The sequence below is a fragment of the Falco biarmicus genome, chromosome 3 (genome assembly GCF_023638135.1).
Source record: "Falco biarmicus isolate bFalBia1 chromosome 3, bFalBia1.pri, whole genome shotgun sequence".
Taxonomy (NCBI): domain Eukaryota; kingdom Metazoa; phylum Chordata; class Aves; order Falconiformes; family Falconidae; genus Falco; species Falco biarmicus.
Window position 1 is genome coordinate 51,200,334 of NC_079290.1, and position 21,352 is coordinate 51,221,685.

The 21,352-nt window shown below is 39.4% G+C and overlaps 1 protein-coding gene across 4 annotated transcripts in view; it reads right to left on the bottom strand.

Moving 5' to 3' along the window:
- SPIDR (scaffold protein involved in DNA repair) overlaps nucleotides 1–21,352 on the bottom strand; it is a 209,238-nt gene that overhangs the window by 154,920 nt on the left and 32,966 nt on the right. The window lies entirely within an intron of this gene.

The following is a 21,352-nucleotide window of genomic DNA, read 5'->3' on the forward strand; positions in this document are numbered from 1 at the left end:
AATGCTGGCCTTCCCCCATGTCAAGCAGGCCAACAGCTTCCCAAGAAGGTTTCAGAAGTGGAGCATAAGCTATCGGACCGCATCCAGGTAGCTCCAGGGAGGATTGCTCACTGGTCATCAGCCAGGGCCGTGAGCAAGCGGGGCTGGAGTTCACAGTCATAAAACCTTGCTGGAGGTCTTCTCCCAGAAACTCCCAGGACACACTGAACTCATCCCACTGAAGGAGGGATGAGAGGAGAGGTTGAGAAGCCCCAAAAACAAGTCTGCAAAGGGACATGGAAGGCTTAGGAGAGGGCTGGCAGGGAAAATTCACTTGCTTCAGCTCAGCTTGTTTTACTCTCTTCTAGGGCTCCTGCACAAGCAGGGCAAGGCAGCTGGGTTGGCACCCTAAGGTGAGCTCTGCACAGCTGTAATGCATGTTATGCTCTCTTGACCCAGTAGTTCTTGAAGTACTGAGTATTAAGCAAAACTACTTGGAAGGTGGCACTTTACCTAGTAAAGAATGAAAAGATCTAAGACTCTGAAATAGGCAGAAGACTAAGAAATATGAGCTGGTCTCAGTCTTCAGGAGCTGGTTGGGAAAAAAAACAAAACAAAAACAAAACCCACTCCATGCAAGTTCTGGTGGGGTGAACATAAGAACAGTCCCATTACTAGGACCACCAGCACTGGCTCAGCTCAAGGAGGCCTGCACAAAACTGTTCTGTAGAAGAGGCAAATTAAGTAACTCAACCTGATCCTTGAAAGAACCAAAACCCAATGCAAAACATTAGGTTCACATTATCAAGGGAACTGGAAAGATGGACTTTGCTCCAGATCTGCTGCCCCGATCACAGAAGAGGTCCTGAAAAAAATTAGCCTGTTCCTCTAGTCTAATGCAGTAAGCAGCTCTCCTCACACGTTGTCTGACAGCTGGCTCTGATAAAGAGTTTAAAGATAAAAGAGGAAAGGGAGGAAAATCACTGCATTCACTGATGCTGTTGTATGTTATTAATTAGTGTAATCATCTGAAACCAACATTTCTCAACTGTGCACAAAAATGAGTTCAGGTCTTGCCAGTTCTTTAATACATTCTTCACGTAAATGATGAGACACTATGTTCACGTTCTGAGAGCTTACCTAAATATTCTGGAAATTGGAAGGACTTTTAAAGTTATCCAGAGAAAGAGAACAGCTAAAAGAATGTAATTAATATCAGCCTGTTTTAAAAACAACACGGTCAACATTTCATCCCTTGGCAACAATATTTCTCTGAAAACAAACTCCTTCCATCTTGGAAAAGAGCCAGAAATAAAAGGTTTCAAACAGTACGAAAGCAATGAGCAAGCACTTTACTCTTAGACCACCATTCCAATGCACTCTTTTGCTTTAGAAATGCTTTAATTTTGCTTGAATACTACAATACCCACTGAACCTAAAAAAAGGATGCAAACCTCAAGTTCTTTGAGCAAGTAAAATGCAAATGAGGAAAGCTCTTGGGATGTGCTTCAAGTTAAGCACATGTGTTAATCCCACTGACTGTTCTGAGTTAAGAAGCTTTCTTAGGTAAGCACTGTCTAATAAATCATTAAATTCTTCTGCTAATATTTATTATTGTATACTTCTTTAGACTTAACTTCCCCAAGGAAACCATACTTCAGGGTTTTTGGTTTGGTTTTGTTTGCTTGTGAGAGGTTGTGGAGGTTTTTTAAATCAGTCAGTTGGCAATTTTTTTTAAGAGAGGAAGCTACAAATACAAAGAAGAAAAACAAAGAACAAAACCTCAGCCTTCCAATTCTGTACATTATTTAACTGTAGTCCCCATCAGAAACACAGTCTGAAGAGGAAAAAACTTCAAAACATACAAACATGCTATTTCAAGTATCCACCAACATCATGGTGGTGGACAGCTGGCAAAACAAATATTATTTTTTTAGATTCACTTTAAAATACTCATTGATAAATAGTGAAGAAATTGTTCAGCAATTATTGATATTTTAAACATCATAAAGCTGAATTTTTGTTTTAGTCTTTTTTAAAATAATATCCCCAGTACTATCAGTAAGAGTTTCTGAAGAGCATCATTGCTAAGCACAGAGAAATGTCAAATTTAAAGGAGTTGACTTTTCCATATTGCTTATTATTTCAAAATACAGTCATTTCTGGTTATGGTGGCTAAAGGTGCAATGCTTCGCAACACACGGAGGCTGTTTCCCCACCTCAATCCCCTCCTCCAACCCCTGAGCCCAACTAATCATCCTCATCCTGGAGTTTTCCATGACTGTCCCCCATATATCCCAATCATTCCAAATACTCGGTACTGGACTGTTCACTAAGATTTACCTATCTTTTCCAATGATGGCCTTGCGACAACACCCTCTTTTAAATCACGCTAACCACTTTTACATGTCCAAGGGCTGAGTGGAAAAAAAATATGCAGGGGCTGACCCCAATCTATCTGTCACTGAAATGACAAACACGGCTCATTTTGTTCACTTTTAGAATAGATTGATTTGCTCTGTGACTGGTTCCATTTGAAAGATTCTAAATGCTCCCCTTTTATGGCTTGCTCTTTTAAGGAAAAAATGACTTTAGTATAAATGCACAAAATACTGCTATATTTTCTGATAAGATTTGGCTACAGGAAAACACACACATCATTGAGTATAGCAACTGAGCATCCAGGACCCTATATTTTAAGTATCATAGAATGAATCACAGAATGGTTTGGGTTGGAAGGGACCTTAAAGGTCACCTCATTCCAATCCCCCTGCCATGGGCAGGGACACCTTCCACCAGACCAGGTTGCTCAAAGCCCCATCCAACCTGGCCCTGAACACTTCCAGGGATGGGGCATCCACAGCTTCTCTGGACAACCTGTTCCAGTGTCTCGCCACCCTCACAGTCAAGAACTTCTTCCTAATATTTAATCTAAATCTATCACCTTTCAGCTTAAAACCATTCCCCCTTGTCCTGTCGCTACAGGCCCTTGTCAAAAAGTCCCTCTCAGCTTCCTTGCAGGCCCCCTTTAGGCACTGGAAGGCTGCCATAAGGTGTCCCCAGAGCCTTCTCTTCTCCAGGATGAACAACTGTGATTCTCCCAACCTGTCTTCATAGGTCAGGGGACTGGAGCACCTCTCAGTCTTCCTGGCCCTCCTCTGGACTCACTCCAACGGGTCTATGCCCTTCTTATGTTGGGGGCCTCAGAGCTGAATGCAGTACTCCACGTGAGGTCTTATGGGAGCAGAGTAGAGTAGACCTCCTTCGACCTGCCGGCCATGCTTCTTTTGATGCAGCCCAGCATATGGTTGGCTTTCTGGGCTGCAAGCGTACATTGCTGGGTCAAGGTGAGCTTCTCATCCACCAACAGCCCAAAGCCCTTCTCCTTACGGCTGCTTTCAATCTATTCACTACCCAGCCTGTATTTGTGCTTGGGATTACCCAATAATAGGCATGTGTGTTTAAATGAAAATGCATCAAAAGAGAGCTTTCATGATTAATAAATTTATGATGTATTTTTGACAGCACTCACCAGTACTAGCTAATGTAGAGGATGCTACAAATGTAAAATACAAACCAGAATGAGAAACAGCAAATATCCCCCCTGACTAAGCAGTTAAAATTGCTGAAGAATACATGATTAGCAGTGTAATTTTAAATGCATTAACAAAAAACAAACCAAGCAACCAACCCCCAACCTCCCTCCCCCAAATGATAAAAACCCCAACCCACACCCTGAAATGATAAAATTCTGGCCCAGATTGTTCAAGGACAAAACTCTTGACTTCAGTGAAATGATGAGAGCTTGCCATAAGCATGTAGATTTTGCAGGCAGGCAGGCAGCACAGAAGACACCATGCTGTTACTTATGTGACCAAGTACTCCCTCCCTCATCCTCATGAGATTTGCTTCAGCTGCCTGTTGCTTTGCCTTGAACACTTTGTGTGTACCTTTGCAATCTGCCCAGCATTTGTCTGAAAGGTCTGAAAAAATTACCTTCTCACTTCAATAATGATGGAAGCAAGAAATATCTTTATTTGACCACTTTAATAAGCACCTGTTATTTCTTATCAATAAAATAGCAGTAAGTTAATACAAGGTGTTAAATTCCCATTTGTAGTTTCCAACTTCAGCAGAGAAAATAGAACTGTGCAAAACTTTCTGCAGAAGAAGAAAGCTAACATGTCAATCCTATTAAAAAAATAATAAATCTATTTAAAAAAAAAGTCTCTCTCATAAAATGATTGCTAATTAGAGGCAAGGACATGAGCAGTTGGGAGAGTTTCTCATCCCCCTTGGCTCTCCTCCCAAGACACATCACTTATTGAAACTTTTCTGCTGAAAAATGCCAGTATATACACCCTGCTTTTGTGCTGGTTAAACACCTTCACTTGTTCAGTCATCATACATTCAGACAATGTTGTAAATATTGTCCAGTTGGTATGAAGATACTTTGCAGATATTTTGCTCAATAAAAGCTCACAGGTATTCTGAATAAGTTCATCAGCTGAAACTAAGAAGCTTCAGCTTCCTGCAGTACAACCAAATCTCCACTTGATTAAAAAAAAATGGCTATCAAATTCTGTATACATTGAAATAACTTTTTGCAGATGGAGGTCACGTAGTCTGTCATTTCCTTCCCTAAAAATAATAAATTTCTTCCCTCCTATTATCTTACCACAGCTTAGCTCAAATGGCAGAAGAACTAATACGGTTTCTCAGACGGCACCCTTAGGGAACCAAGGTTTCTCAAGGTCACAGAGCCAAGTTACGTCAGAAATGGAAAAAGTATTTGAGAGTTTCAGATTTTGATCACTGTACATACACAGGAAGATTAATCTTGTGACATTTCCTTTCCTACTTGTTCTTTCACGTATCTTTGCCTCTAACTATGGAAGTGTTTTCTATTACCCCCTGCCTGTTCTCTCATGGGCTACCTTTTTCTCTTTTCTAATTCCCTTACTCTTTTCAGAATTAATTTATATTTCTCCGAACTCCCTTCTCATGACAGCTTTCAAGATGGATGGAAGCTGACTGGTAATAACACACACAGAGTGAATTTAGGTGACTATCCTACTACCTCTCCTTTTATACATTCTTCTTTCTGATAAGCAATGCTACATTTACACTACTGGTATTCTGCTAGTCATCGTGCAAGAGTATTCAAATGCAGCAAACTTCTACCCTGGGATTTAGTTACAGGTTGCAAGTAGATTTTATATCTTGCATTGCACTCTCCAAAAACCAGAGCGAGCAGAAAAGCCACTGGATTTACTACAATGAATATTCACAAGCACAAATCACCACTGCAGTATGTCAAAGGCCCGGGCTATGCTAATGAATGCTTGAAGCTAACTCCACCAGAAGCTGGTTTACAGGATTACAGGTAGTAGGGTAAAGGTAAAAGAAAGTAAGTTTCCACTTAATTAATCAACACAAAATTAATTCAAGCATTGTGCACAAAGATAGTACAGGATATTATTCAGCTCTATAAAGATAATTAAAAATATAAAGGATTTAAAGCTTGAAGTTCTCTTCAGAGCTTTGTGTTTTCTAAAGCTTTAACTGAAGCACTGAAGTCTATGCCAGGTATTTCCCTAGTATCTTGACAAATAATTTGGGTTTTGGTAAGCTAGCTACTTTCACTCCAGAGAGATAAAATTCAGATATACCTTCACAAGAAACTTAATGTTCAAGTGCAGAGCTAGGCGTGTGCCGTTCTGTGGGTGATACCAAGCTTTCTTCTCACGGAATAACCACAGGAACAGCACGCAAAATGTACAAGATTAGGTAGCAGTGCGTGGGCAGAGATAAATGCATGACATAAACGAACAATGAAAGACATAAAACACTAGTAAGATATTTTTGGACTTGCAAGCCCAAACTGACACAGCAGATTAACTGAAATTTTGTATCTGGAACAACCACCCAGTGTTATTACAGAGACAGCATATATTTAAAATGGATCTCAGATAATGCCTAGTTGTTTAGCAAAGTACAGCATTCCTCCACAGCACATGCGCTCAAGACCATCTGATCTGTCCTAAATATTTATCAGTGGTGTTGGTTCAGTGAACTAGGAAATGACATGTCCTGCTCCACACACATTAGCATTTTGTGGCTGCCATTACAGGAAACAGATATACACTCTTCAAGGGTGTGAGAACAGCCACCTTGAGCATCTCTCTGCGACTCTCCAAGAGCAACTACCACTGAGCTGACAAAGGGTTTGCTTCTGTTTCCCTGCTTGGCCACCACTAAACTTCAGCAACGTTTCCTTTAACACAGGCTTAGGAATGAATTTTTGCTATCTCCTAGATGCACCACCCCTAGGTTGGAATGCAGTAGTTATTAGCACACAAAATCATTTATGCCGAGTAGCAAAGAAGAATGCTGTATCTACTGGAATATGGAGAAGTGTAGGCAGCAACACAGTAATTATTCAAAGCAGAATCTGGTCACAGACTGCACCCTCATCTCCTCTTAATGGTGTTTAGAGACCTTTAAACAAGTGGTTAGGTCTTCTCTTCTATGACTAATTAAAAAGGACTCAGTGCAGCCAGCAGCCCAGTGCTTCCTATAGTAGAGGAAATTGATTCACTATTACCTCTGGAGAAAGGAGGCCAGCTACTAAACCTTAAACACCACTGCTTACATGGCTGGGCTTCCCTTTGGAGAGTTCCTGGGGAGGTCTTACCCATGTTTGACCCCATTTATTCTGCAAGCTCTCTCAAAAATTATAGCTGCATTAGCTACTGTCTTAAAAGGTTACCCTGGTATGATTAAATTCAAAGGAAAAATACCAATAGCTGTTATCAAAAGAAAAACAAATGGGACAGTTTCAGAGATGCTTTAACGGACTGAAGGAGCTGAAAGGGCTTTGACATAACTGCAGAAATTAATAGAACGATATGGCTGCTGTCAAGTATAACTGCCAGTTATCCTCTGACGCTGGGCTTCCTGCACGATTTCTGAAAGCAAAAAAAAGGTGTGGAGGGTGACATGGACAGGAAAACTCCCTCTTACACTTCAAAGAGCGAGGAAGTTGAAGTACAGTACACAAGCCCACAAAATTGTGTTTTATATCACACATGAAATAACTAACAAAATAAGTAACTTGTATTACCACTTATCTGCTCACATATCTTGTGTAGATCATTCTGCCTTTAAGTGGAAAATGAGGTGATGATTAGGATTACATGCAGTATGTTTGGCTGTGCATTTTGTTTTGTAAAGGGAGAGCTGCATGTTTGTGTTTGGTTTGAGCTCTCTTGCACATAATCCTGTACACATACACCATTGGCAGGCAGTATCCTGCATGCAATACTAGTCACTTTAGAAAAAAAATGGGAAAAAAATAATATTAGAATAAGATTTCGCACACATACACACAAGATCAACAAGAATATCTGATCTTTGAAAGAAAAACTTAGGGAGAGGAGCGATTAAAATTACAACAAAATAGACTTTTTATAGACCTAGTGAAAAGATAGTATTTTACCAACTTTTTTTTTTTTAAGCCAAATAAAGAATACACAAGTGGTAAGGAAGATGAAATCAAAGCCATAACTTCTAATCCTGAACAGAAACCTCAGCTTTTACAAGGCAAACAGGTTTAGCAGGCTATACCTCTAGAGATACATCCACAAGTTGTTCCAGCCAGCCTCTCCCAGAACAGGTTGTTCTAAGGCATGGATCAGCCAACTGAAACAGGTGAGGCTGTCTTCTCAGCCCAAGTGCATTTTTATACAAAATAAGTCAGTAAAGCAAGAAGCACTGCATTTACTTGTAAGCATACTCTTTAGATGTAGAATTATATAGCATTCTGAAGGTAAGGTGGAACAAACGTCTGTCTGCTGGGCACAAGGGCATGAAAGAATAGTAGGGGACAGTAAGCAATTAAGGTACAAAATGGGCACAAATTTTATGCATATCCATAAGCATAATTTTAGTAGTTTTCATTAAACTTTAGCATTAAGTCAATCTATCACTTCCTAATATTCTGCGTTACCACTGAACATCTTCATCAGCCTGTGATCAGAGTAAGCCAGCTTCTAATAGATAAACAATGCTGAAGAATTTCAATACAGACAACCTACAAGTGCTTTTTCTACTCTAATTTTTTGTCTATCATACAAGAACATCTTCATTTTCGCCCAGGGAAGCTGCCTGCCTGTTAAAGACAATTTGGACCAATTTATGCGCACTGTTAGCCAATGTTACATTCAAGTGAATTACCATAACCTTTGTTCTTCATTCCTTCTTTACAAAAAGAGGGGAGGGGGGAGATGCCACTTCACATGTTGCATCTTGCAAACTATTCAAGGACAGAACCAGGTCTCCTCTCATGCAACTGTGTATTATCCCACGCAGTTGAGCTCTCATCTAGATAAGGATCCTCCAGATGATAGAGACCCAGGTTTTAAAATATAAATACCTGACTCTGATAGGGCATGCAGATAATTACATCATTTCGCACAGAAGCCTCACCATCATGCATTGAAGTTCGGGCACACAAGAAAATTGTAGTCAGCTTATAATACCACTTAAACAGGGTTTAGTTCTTGACACAGAAATAGTTACTTTCATGTTTCCAAGGAACAGATGTTATCACATGGTTTGATAACCTACTTTCACATTCTCTGTTTACAGCCATGCACTCTGTTTCATTTATTAAAGTTAGTGGATTCAGGCCATGAAACCTCAGTTTTATTGTCTCTATTTTAGGTGATGCTATGGTAATCATCCAGGTTAAAAGCTTGGATGTAACAAAAGGATTCAACTGAAAGGCATGATTAAAAGTCAAATTATTATTTATGAGTTAAATCTTAAAGCACATAGACTATAAACACCTGCAGGATTCAGTAGGAACTGTTAAGGGAGGAAATACATTCCCATGTTCAAGCCATTCTTTTGTTTTGTTCTAAGCCTTCAGAAAGGACAAATACTTGTAACGAGGCAATCTCTTTTAATAGGCAGACAAACAGATACAACTGTGGCAAAACAGATGAGCTTTCAGCATTAAGCCCTTCTATAGGTCCCAAAAGTTTGTCAAGTTTTTTTACTTCAAATAGGTCATCTGGTCTAAATAAATAAAATTTTCCCTTATAAAATTGCTTCTCTTGTATGTTTAGCCTATACAGTTAAGAATAACAACCCTGAAAGCTTTTAAAAAAAAATCTTTCTAAAAAAGAAACCATGAGAAAATGCCTCTCACAATCATGTCACTGTTTAGATTGAACACGGAACCGTCAAAGACTGTAAAACATCTTTTATACTATGCATTCTCTTTCAAAAAGTAGGTGATAACTGCAAGCACCTTATTTTTGAGATGAAAGGAAGAAATTCCAGAATAACTAACTAAATGAGAGATTGCACACAGATATTCAGTGAAGTACAAATTATGCACGCTGACTTCTTGTCTTTCTTTGATCTGCCTGCTGTTTCCTGTGAAACCCCTTAGAAAAGCACTTGTCAAAAAAGGAAAAAAAAAAAAGAAGAAAATGATAGAGAGGAAATGTAACTGGCACAGTGTTGTATAACACACAAATGGAATACAGGCATCATTTCTGCAATGGTGCTTGGCACTTAGCAGAAATTTTTTTGTTGATAATTTCCACAGAGGTACGTAGACACATTTTGAAATTCAGACTCTGCGCTTCCAGCTCCAGCTGTGCCAGCGTTCACAGCTACAGCACTGGCAGCTTAAGGAGACACCAGGCTGCCAGGCAGTGCAGCACATTACATTCATTTTCTTCTACTCCCACTCACTCCACATTCTTCTCACTTGACTGTTCTCCCCTTTGCTCCATTTATTGCTTCACAGCGCCTGTGGTACTGCCCCCAAAGCCTAAAATAGTCACTTCATTTCTTCCCTCCTCTTCGTTTCTAACTTCTTCCGACCCTTTCCCTCCTCTCCAGAAGTCCTTCCACAGCCTACCTTTTCTAGATCAGTTTCACATTTTTTGCGCTGTTAAAACTATTTTAAACAGCAAACATTTCAGGGCAGGAAATGTCTTACCACGTCTGAAATACTGTGTTAGCGATGACAGCATGTGTATGCACACAAAAGCACCGCCTTTACCTAGACTGATTTTTAACAATGATGAGAGCACCTATACACGGACTGAAGGAACAGAAGACCATTTAATTGCTTTTCCAAGTAAGCCAAAGAACAACAAGTAAGAAAACTGTTTTCTAAAAAAATATATTACGTGTACTCTGCTAAAATTAATTCTGTTTGGAGAAAGAACAAAGAAAAAAGAGCCCAAAATTAAGTCTACAGGTTTTCTTTCAGATCACGTGCCTAAACTTCGGAGGAACAGAAGGAAAAGAAAGTAATAATCAATTTGGTAAGACATTTTAACTGAAAATTGTTAACGTTATTATAAATACACATTTTATAGAGAGATTCAGGGGTGCTAACTGCTGCAATACTGTCTTAAGTTTGACAAATTTAGTTGTGCTGATTGTTCACAGTACATGGAAAGATTTCAAAGTGAAGACCAAGTAAAACTCCTTAGAGATCCAGATTAGAATAAAAACATGTGTGTGCTGTAACATGTGTTACATTGCATACAGTGACATGATTGCCATAAAATGGGTATGACATACATTACAGGACATATGGAGAAAATCACAGATATTTAAAACTTTTATTAGCAAATAAGCAGACCACATAAACATACCAGGAAAAACACACTGGAAATGTCCTAGTAAGGCAGTAATTAAATACAATCTTTAAACAATTAAACTAAATGGACTTCAAATCTGTAAGAACTGGCTAGTAACTGGCATAGAGATCTTGCAAAGAAAAGAGCCCTGAAATACAAACATTTGCAATTTCTGCTCAGCAATTCCTTATAAGCATTATAAAGCTTGCATGAAGTAGGAAGATTAAAAAAGAATTAAGGTAACGCTTCTCAATTACAGGCAAAGAGAAAAAGAGAGCCTCAATGCATGTCTGCATGCTTTAACACACTTCAAAAAGCTATAGTTAACTGGTTTGCACAGCAGTCACCAATAGCTTTTGGCTTCATGACTCCACTGTCTCAATTCAGATCAAGAGATTGTGATGGCTCAATTTCACTTCCATGCTTAAATCAATGCTTACTCTACTCTTCACTTCAGGAAGCTGAGGCGGGGGGGGGGGCAACCATGTAGAACTGTCATTTTCTTTTCAATTAGGTTAGCACATGTCAATGCATACTTACACATGGAAAATACAATCTCTGCAAAATTCAAAGGCTAGAGTGTGTCATCCTCCCCCTACACCTTTTTTAAAAGAATATAGGAGAAGCTCAAAGTTGACATGATAATGCTAAAATAATACATGTTAATTCAGCTTCTAGGAAGAGCATTTAAAAATAAAATGTCCCCTTCAAGACACTATTAAACAATCTCTGCTTATTTTTCTCTTCCCAAAGTAAAAGTACTCATGTGATATTTGCGCTTCATACTGAACTCTGCAGCTAGCAGGATTTTAAAAGCATGTAACATTTTTTTCTTGAACTTGTGACCTATTTAGCATTCAGTAACAAAACTTACACGTTACACATGAAACAAGTGAAAATACTGTGCAAGTTGCAATTTCCTGAAATGTCTGGGGCCACAAACCTGGGCCCAAAGTTTGTTCTAGAGTGTTAGAAAAATATTTTTTATTAAACAGCAGTTAACTCTCATACACCACTAACTGGAGGTCTCACTCTGGGAGCTGTGCTCAGCACTGAGAAGCTAGGGTGCGAGGAGAGGAAAAAGCCACACTGAGAAAAGAGAGGGACAGTAACAGCAGCTTTGAAGGAAGCGCTCAGGCAGTTTTGGGCCTCTGGCTGCACCATTTTTGGGTGGCTTTATTGCTTATATGCAGACGTGCCAACGTTGTCATCCACTGTATCAATTTTCTGCTTGTCTTACTGGCAACTACTTTAATCGGAAACGTTTCGTAGTGGTTCGACAGCAATGTAGCATGCAGTCATATTACTTCAGTAGCAATAAATGACCCCCAGAGTCTAAAACAACTACTTAAAATGCTACATCTTCTGTTCCCCACTCCAAATCACCAAAGACATACTTCACATATAGTAACCTAAACTGCTGTCTGGATGATCTGTATTCCCCAGCTCACAATAATGGTAATTCCATTTTGGTCAGAAAGATGGACAAGACATTGCAGCAGAGCCATTTGGGGCTGTTTGATTAAAAAAAAAAAAAAAGAAAAGAAAAGAAAAAACAGTCTTTTAAAATCTAAAAACTTTCACATGCTTCAAAGATCATTTTTCAGGGTACGATATAGAGCAGAACTGCAGCTGAGCAAGATGTTGTTTCCTACTTGCCAAAAGCCCAATCACTTTACCTATATTGTCGTTTTAATGATTTAAGCTCCAACTCACACAGTATTTTTTCTGTTCAGTGCATAGGACAGTAACTACACAGATCTATCAACGTATTATAACTCTTCCCAAGTAAGGAGAGCTAAAGTTAGAGCAAGTTTTTCAACAAGGGCAGAATGGTAGGTACCATATTGTGGTTTTTTTTCCTCAAGTTATCAATTTATTAAAAGCAAACTACACACTAATTACAAATGTTATTAAAGCAAAAAAAATACTTAAGAAAATACAGAATAAAAGCAAATACAGCTGTGTCATGTAACAGAGCAAGATGACTTAGTCTAGGCATAAAGGGGACTAACTTCAGCATTAAGGCAAGAATTTGAATATTCTTGTAGAAAAAAATGTTTCTCAGTTTTAAACTCCTCTGTCAAAATAATGTTAAAAATACATTCACAGGTGCACCATTTAAACCCTCTTGGTTTCCAAAATGCTGACTTAAGATTTCCTCTGGAGCTACTGCAATTCAGAACATCAATGTAACAGTAACACTTACTAAGACTTCAAGATAAAAATCCTTTTGACATGCTTATTGACATCTACTACAGCCAAATTTGCACTTGGAAATCTTAGACGTTTTAAATGCATTTTCCCCTCAAATTGCTACAAGTGAACAGATTCTGTGACACACTAGTCGCTTAGTAATTACATTCATTAATTACAGGGAGAAGGAGTTGAGTTTCTAGATCAAAAGTGGATCATTTGTGCCATTTTGCAAAAGTACCATCAAACAAATGATTTCTTAATAGTAAAATGTGGGGGGGGGGGGGGGGGGGGGGGGGGGAAGTCCTGGGAAATTGCATCACTACAGCCAAATATAAGTAGTATTACTCCTGGAATGCAAAGCCTACCCTATGCAAAACAGCAGAAGTGTACAATTACATTTACACTACCTGATGAGACAACCACTTCTTAAGGAAAAGGCAGTCAAGAAATTGAAAATTCAATTTAACAAGTCACACACTCTCAAACACCACAGTGAAAAAAATGCACGTGTATATGCACACACCCCACTACCTTCTAAGCACAAGCATTTACATTTGTTTGTTTAAACAAACCTGTCATTTTCCATTTAGGAAATGTCACATACTCTTCTCCCCACTTTCAGGTTTGTCTTTCTGTATTTTTATACACATAATGTTAACCTGTTAGCTTGTTCTGCCTGAACTGTGAGAACTCTGGCTATAAGAGGTTCCTGAATTCCTGCTTTTTGCAGAATAGCAACTCCAGTTACCTTCACTAACTACTTCTATGTAAAGCTGTAATAATTCAACATACATTTTACTAAATAGAAAAGGAAGAACAGCATGTGTAGAAAGCAGATGCATGTACCTCCCCATCCACTCCTCTTTGCCTCAAAACTGCACTCCACAATCCACTGCGCATGCATACATACTCTAGAAACTGGTTTCAAATACAGAATAATAATATTTGCAGGCAGCTAACTTTACATTTGAAGGATTACAGAAACATACCTCACAAAAATAGGGAGCAAAAGCAGTAATGCTTTCATATACTCAAAGGCCAATAAACCAAGAGGTTCTATAGTTTCCAGTGATGCTATACTGATAAACTAGGACTTCGATGACATTAAACCAATGCCTTATTCACATCCTGTATATAAGTCCAGGAAAAAATGTGGCAGACCAGAAAAGCTCCTCTATTTCATTTGACAATTATTTAAAAAGCACAGTGTAGGGTAAGGATGCAGAAATCATGTAAATCAGGTTTTCTATGAAAGCAACACCACTGGATTTATGTGCATGGGTTTTCTAGATATTATCATATTACCACATATCATGGTCAAGACAGCAGAGACTGGGTGTACAAACATGGCCTCTCTGTGGATAAAAACCTGGCAGAAAGAAGCACAGAAGATGTCTAAAGTAGTTTGACAGACAATACATAAAACCACTTTGGTGGAAGCAGAGGAATGCTATTTGCTGTAGATAGCAACCACCACCAACAGAGTTTGCTTGTGATCGATGAAGTAAAATTGAACCAGAAGATTTCCAGGGAAGAGAGCACAACCAAGAACTTATAAATAAAAAAATACTCTTGGGAGAAATCTGGGGAATTCCCTGTTTCAGATACAGAAGAGGAAACTATAGCTGTAACAGGAACCCAATTATCTGCTTTAAAATGTAATAGATCACAAAAAAAATATCACCTAGTGGCGTAAGCACAGGACTGAGTCTAAAAGCTTGACATTTAAGACTGGATCTAACATCAGTTCCTGTGGTTTGGGGACACAAAATTTTCACAAGTGACTCTCAACTGTATCTGGCAACTTGGCTCTCAAGCTTATTTTGCACAAGTGCTAGACACCAACTCCCATGTAAAAGCACCACGAACCACTAAGGCTTAGCGTCCAGGGGCAAGGGAAGCATAACTGCAAAGCATCTACACTTGCATTTAGCATAAGCAGACATTCAAATTTAAAGACTTTTGAAAGTCCTCACTTAATTGTTTAACTCTTCAAAATAAGAGACTATGGATCACTTGGATGACTTCAGGCACACTGCAAAAGAAAAAAAAACTGTTAAAAGTGTTCTATGCATTATCATCAGCTATAAAAGCTAAGACTCAGACTTGAAGAGGCACTTTGATAGCATTTAGGCATCAAAGTCTAAGGGGTCAGTCACAAAATCTTCCGCTCCTGTCCCCAAAGTCTCCTGATGAACCCAGCTTTTTCAGTACCTAGTATTTCATGAGTTTCTTAAAGCACATCTGGACATACCCAGATGCAATGCAACTCTGCAGGCTCATGGTTTATATCGCATTTAAGCCTGTGAGTTGGTACTTCTGCCGCTAAGCCTGTTCAGGGGCTTGATTCAGTAGGTGTGGATCTATACTCTGCAGAGATTTCCACTCACAGAATGCTGCATGCATTGCTTGCATTGAAAAGGACATCCACAAGAGTAAACACATAACTCCTCTGTAACACGCCAGACATTTCCGCCTAAGCAGCAAGAAACCCAAATTCTAGCAAGAAAATCTTTGGCTTAAGGGAGTTTTTATCACTCCCTCTCAGGAAAGCACTCAAGTACCAAACAAAGCAATGAGGAGGTCATTTCTACCTCTCTCTCTAGGGCCGGGCCACTGCGGAAAAAAACATGAGAATCAAAGGGTCTTTACGAGTTCCAGTCCCTGCTCCACATCAAACAGGCATTAGATAAAATGCAGGAGCACCAGGGAGCTTAAGTGTTCCTTGGTAAGAAAGACAGTAGCTGGGAAACCTGGTATTTTGCACTTCAGCTCTTCTGTTCATTGTATACAAAACACAGGCATCTAAATCTAAGTTTAATGGCTATTTTGCAGGCCAGGACTTAGATTCCTGTAGTTCTGGCATGACAATTAGCTGCACCGCAGAAATAAGCCCATTTCTATATCTGCCTCCAAATATGCCACAGCATTTTTTGGAAATCCGCACAACTCCCAAAAGGCAAATCTCCCAAAGTGAATGCTGATCACAGCAAATATGTGATAATTCAGTCTTCTTTAGCTGCCTAACCAGATTTCAATTACTGCAGTTCGGAATTTTTACAGTGACATGGCATGATCAAGCACAATTTAATAGGATTTTCATTTGTTAGTTAGATGAGTTCCTATCCACTTCTATACTTCCTCAATTCAGGCAGTGTAGAAATTCAAGCTATAAAGACAACACTGGATTTTGCAATGCATTCAGGACTTCCCCCCCCCCCCCCCCCCCCCAAATACATCAAAGCAGTCAGATAAGTTAATACTCAATAGGAAGTTTGTTTCTCGAAAGGAAATTGCAAATTTCAGTCAGAAGAAGATGGAGAGTTAGAATTAACTAATTGTTCCAAAAACTTCAGAAAGCAGGAAGCGTTTGTGAAGGCTGCATGAAGAAACTGCATACAACCACATAAACAAGCTCAGTTTAGGACTAAGTAAATATCTTAAGAATATAACTCCAACAAAAAAAAAGCCAAACAACCAAAACCCAAAACAGACAAATAAAAATGTCCCCATTAAGTTGCACATATTTGTGAAAGGACATCCCTGCAGTTGTCACATTTGGACCTATTTATTTATCCATTGGACAGGCTAGATGCAGATGCTTCAAACTGGCTAATACGAAGACATCTAATATTATGCACTTTCCTAGTTACGGAATACATAACAAATGTATTTAAAACCAGAACACTTGCTATATTTTGTTGAGGCTTTCCCTACCACTCACAACTTTCTAGCATTCAAATATCTAGTCCATGCTGAAGACCAGAGACTGTTTTAATGCACATTCAGCCAGCAGCAAAGCAACCGGTATTATGATTTGGCCAATTAATCCATTTAGCTTAACCTACGTTTATATCCAGTGTCCAAATTGTGGGCATCTGGCCACAGGCTCAGAAAGAGCAATAGGCTTGACAAATCTTTAGTCTATCCTATATAGCCATTCTTACGTTGTATCAGAAAAAGTTGCTTGGCAGCTGGGGAAGAAGCATACAGATGTAGGGTCATTTAATACAAGATTTAAATAAAAAGGGTACCAACCAAAGACTATACTCCCTGGTACCTAGCCAGCAAGAAAGACTTGACTTTACGTGTCATGCCCCAAAACACCAACTTCAAGATGTAACTACACACATACAGTACTGGCAAAACCTTTCCAATTACCTTGTTACTGTACCTGAATGTAACTGGGAATGTGCCCAGTTCACAGCCACAGCTTTTGTTGTAACACCATCATAGTGTGGGCTTGGCATGATTACATCATGCACATTTATCCTAGCAGTCAGGCAGCAGCAGCTCCACCAACTGAGCTCAAGGCCAAGCCATCAACAGTTGTGCTGAATGCAGTTGTCTGCACATTTTTACAAAGGCTTCCACATTTATGGTTTTTTTAATTTACTGCCCTTATCTTAGTGCTGTACCAACATCCCTATGCAATGTTTGTATCCCCAGTAAGTTGTGAGAAAACATGTAGTAACAAACAACAAACACTAGCCTTGTCATGATCGTTTTGCAAACATGATGCTCAAAATTTTTCGTTCCTGATGGAGTAAAGTAGACCATGCATAACTAAGCCTGAAAACTTTGTCAAGCACATGTGTCTTAGAACCACAAATCTGCTCACTTCTGAACTCCAGGCCTTTCAGTGTGAGATCTGTGTGGCTACAGCACAGCCCTAAGCTCTTCCTAACCTTCTCAAATAGTATTCTCATCCACTTTCAGTTCTTCTCCCAACAACATTTAACCTTTTAGCCCAAAGCTAGCCTACACCAGTTTCAGAGATAACAAAAATGAACCATATGTGCCACCTTGTGAAATCTGCGCATCTGGCTCTATTTGACAGAACTGCCATTCTGGTGTTGTCCCTTCTTCGTGAGGTGACATCTGCCCCTTTCTTTCCTCCTCTACTCATCCTCTTCGCCACCCCCCCCCCCCCCCCAAAAAAAAAAAAAAAATGTAAATTAAACATATCAGGCAAACCATGAACAGAGCAGAAGTAAATATTGGAAGTACTTGTATTTCAACTGGAGCAAAAGATTTTTCAAAAATAGCTGCTAGCATACTTAAGGTCTGTAAGAAACTGCACTTATTAGCTTTATTAAAATTACAGGATTAATACCAGGGGTGGAGTGTGTAAATTGCAAAACTGATAAGTTACAGCAGTACATTTTTCTTATTTTGAGGATGAATACCAACTCACCAAAAATTAGAGACTCGTATTTAGCTTGCACCATTTCACCTAGCCCATTGTTTGGAGTGCCTTTCTGGAGGCCATGCCACTGAACCATGCATTGAACAAGGTGCTTTCCACACCCATCAGCCTCTCAAAAGCTTCAGTAGCCCAAATGGACTAAAAACTCCCCACATCTTCAGCGCCCCATCTACCTTCAAACACAAGGCAACAGCAGAAGAAACCCATTGAACGTTGACAAAATGATGATCAGAGACAATAAGAAGAGACAAACAGTAGTGCCTTTGCAAATTTAGAGGCAGAAAAAGGAATTTACAGTAACGTCCCCCTCTCTTCCCTGCCCTCACCACCACCCCTTCCAAAAGCAAATCACACAACCGTGTACACTCCTGCACAGTGGCTTTAATATGCTGAGTGATTAAAGGTGATGATGATGACTACAGGCCATACTATGCATCTTTAGAGGGTTTTCAATTCAACACTGAGGGGCCAAATGGGGCTACTGCGTATCTGAAATATTTCACTCTGATTAAGGGTGTAATTACACAGTTAGTCATAATAGCTGCCATACTTTAAAAGAAAAACCCACCTTTCCTTCAGGGGAAGGGAAGGAAATTATGCTACTTTATTCATCCAAACACACTCTCAGTTAAACTCAAATACAACATGTGGACTAGATAAATACAGTGACACACAGCCACAAACACTTAGTAATCCAAGATAGAACAAGGAGATGAATCCTTTTAACCTATAATCTTCACAAAGGGAAACTAAATCTTATGATTAAGAGTTCTGTCATATCTGTGCAGGTATCAGTGGAGGCTGTGTGTTTTCTTCTCAGCTGTCGTAAGAAACTCATGCTGGTTTTAGTGCTTAAATATGAGCAAAGACACTACAAATATAAGGTCTGACACAGAGCTTAAGAGATCTACTTGTTTGGACAGTTAGCGCATAACTTTTATGGATATCCACATATATGTTGCACAGAGGGGTAGGCTGGTGCTAAGAATCTTACTCAGCACAAACAAAACAGAAATCTTTTCATTCTCGTCTCACTGTATTTTCAACCCTGCAACAGATTTGCTCCATTGTTACCTCCAGCAAGTCATAACTCCAGGTCCACAGGAATAATGAGGTTTTGCCTAGAAGGCATTTCCTTGGCTGAAGTCAGCTTTAACAGAAAAGTAGCTGATCTCAAATAGCCACTACTATTGATGTATAAGAAAATATGAGGAAAGGTAATTTCTGTATATAGCCATACCTTTTAAACTAACACTTCTAGTTACACAGAAGAGAGGGTGAAAAAGAAAACACACAATAGACAAGCTTTAGTCTTTCACCAGTTTTTTACTGATGCTCAAAGGCCACCTTTAACACCACTGAAACCATTTAGAGAACCTTCCCCAGCAAGAGATGCTTGGAGACCCTCCAGGAGGTTCAGTTCCCAGAGGAGACAGACACAACACAGACCTAGTTCACTTGGAACCTAAAGGAGGAGAGGCAGCGTCTACGCAACATCTTGATCCGCAGCAGTGCCAGCCCCCAAACGGAAAGACAGAACCAGGCTGGATAAAAGACACATCACATTTCAAGGGGAAAAGAAAGGGGAAAGGTGGGACATACAGAAGAAAATAGTCACCCTTGCCAATAAAATTTGCAGTTATCCACATGGACACTTGCACATTCTCCGGAAACTCTCCCTCTGGACAAAACATTTAGAGCATTTGGTGTGCGTTTGACAGCCCTGAATAAATCTATTGAGTTTTACTGCTTAACCTTCCTCTTCCCCCACTTTTATTTTTTCAGAATTGGTGTTAGAATTTTGAAACATTCTGTAGTTCAGCAACTGAACATACATTCCCCATGCTTAATCACCTGCCGAGGAAGAAGGCTGACCAGGACCCAGCCAAGGCACCACATTCCATATAATTTGTTAGATAACAGAAATATAAATCATCTTTAGGCATGAACAGTTCTTAATCACCATCCTTTGCCCAACACAGCAGTGGTCAAGTCTCAAGAACAATTTTATGAGTCCTATCATCTCAACTTTTTTTTCCAAGTATTCTCCCAAGTGATCCCATAGTTCTATTGCTACACCTCCCTTGAGCTAGATTTCCATATCTTTCATAATGCTATCTACTATTCTTTAAGTTTTTGCACACTTGATAATAGAGGGAAGAAAACATCATTGAAAATATACAAGAAAATTTTATCTTGCATCAACAGGACTACACAAGAACAACAAAATACAGATTAAGGTACGCTATAGAGCAATAAAACTACAAAACACCACATACAATAGTTTTATGGGAAAGAAGAATGGGAAAAAATTATTTTCTAGATTTCACACCATTTCCTTCCATCACCCCCACCCAATTTGGGTGAGGTAGGAAGCAAGAGAGGGCTTTGTTTCATTTAATTTTGCCCTGAAACATTCTTTAAGTAATTGCAAGTGAGTGACACCTAGTGATGAATACAAATCTGATCATCCTCCACTCTCCCACACAGAGAAGATAAGCCAGCAAGCACCGACAGGTAACCCAGGAGTAGGTGTTGAATCATGGGAACCTGACACTACTATGTTTCTCTCCCTTAAGAGCCAAACATCAAGTGAGCCAAGACCTCGAAGCTTGGTGCACAGCTACAGAATAAAAATAAAATGGCTAACCCGTCCAAATAAGAGATAGTTAAAACAGATCTAAATCACAACCTGTAAATTCACTTCTCCATCCTCTTTAAAATTAATCGCCTCTCTCTGGAAACACCAAGTTTTCCCAGAGATCTCAGTCTTAATTAGAAATATATATCCCAGAAGCAAACGGGAAGAATGGGTTTCTCATCAAATACTAAAATATCAACAGTTGTCTTAGAGACCACTTAGTGATGTCTCTGGCATTGTAACTGCTATCCTGTTGTAAGGATTTTATGAGCATGTCAAAGACTCTTATTTTGCCAGTAGTTCCAAAATTATTGCTCACAGAGCAGTTACTGGAAGTGAAAGGGAGGGGATCTAGTGTGATTTCTGGTAGGGTTACAGGAAGGAAAAGTATGCTACTATGCAAAGTAGCAACAACACAGTCCCCTGAAAGGGAAGCTGCAATATAGAGACCAAGAAAACTGGTCTGACTTTTCAACACCAAGACAGGGACAATCCTGTACATGGGAAGCTTGCCCTAAATAAGGCATCTTAATACATTTTTAAGAGCAGTCCAAAGCTCCAGGGCTAAGACAGCAAAACACAAAATCCTGTAGGAAAGGGAAGTGATTAACCTAGCAGAGCCATTGCCACTTTCACGCGCTATGTGCCATT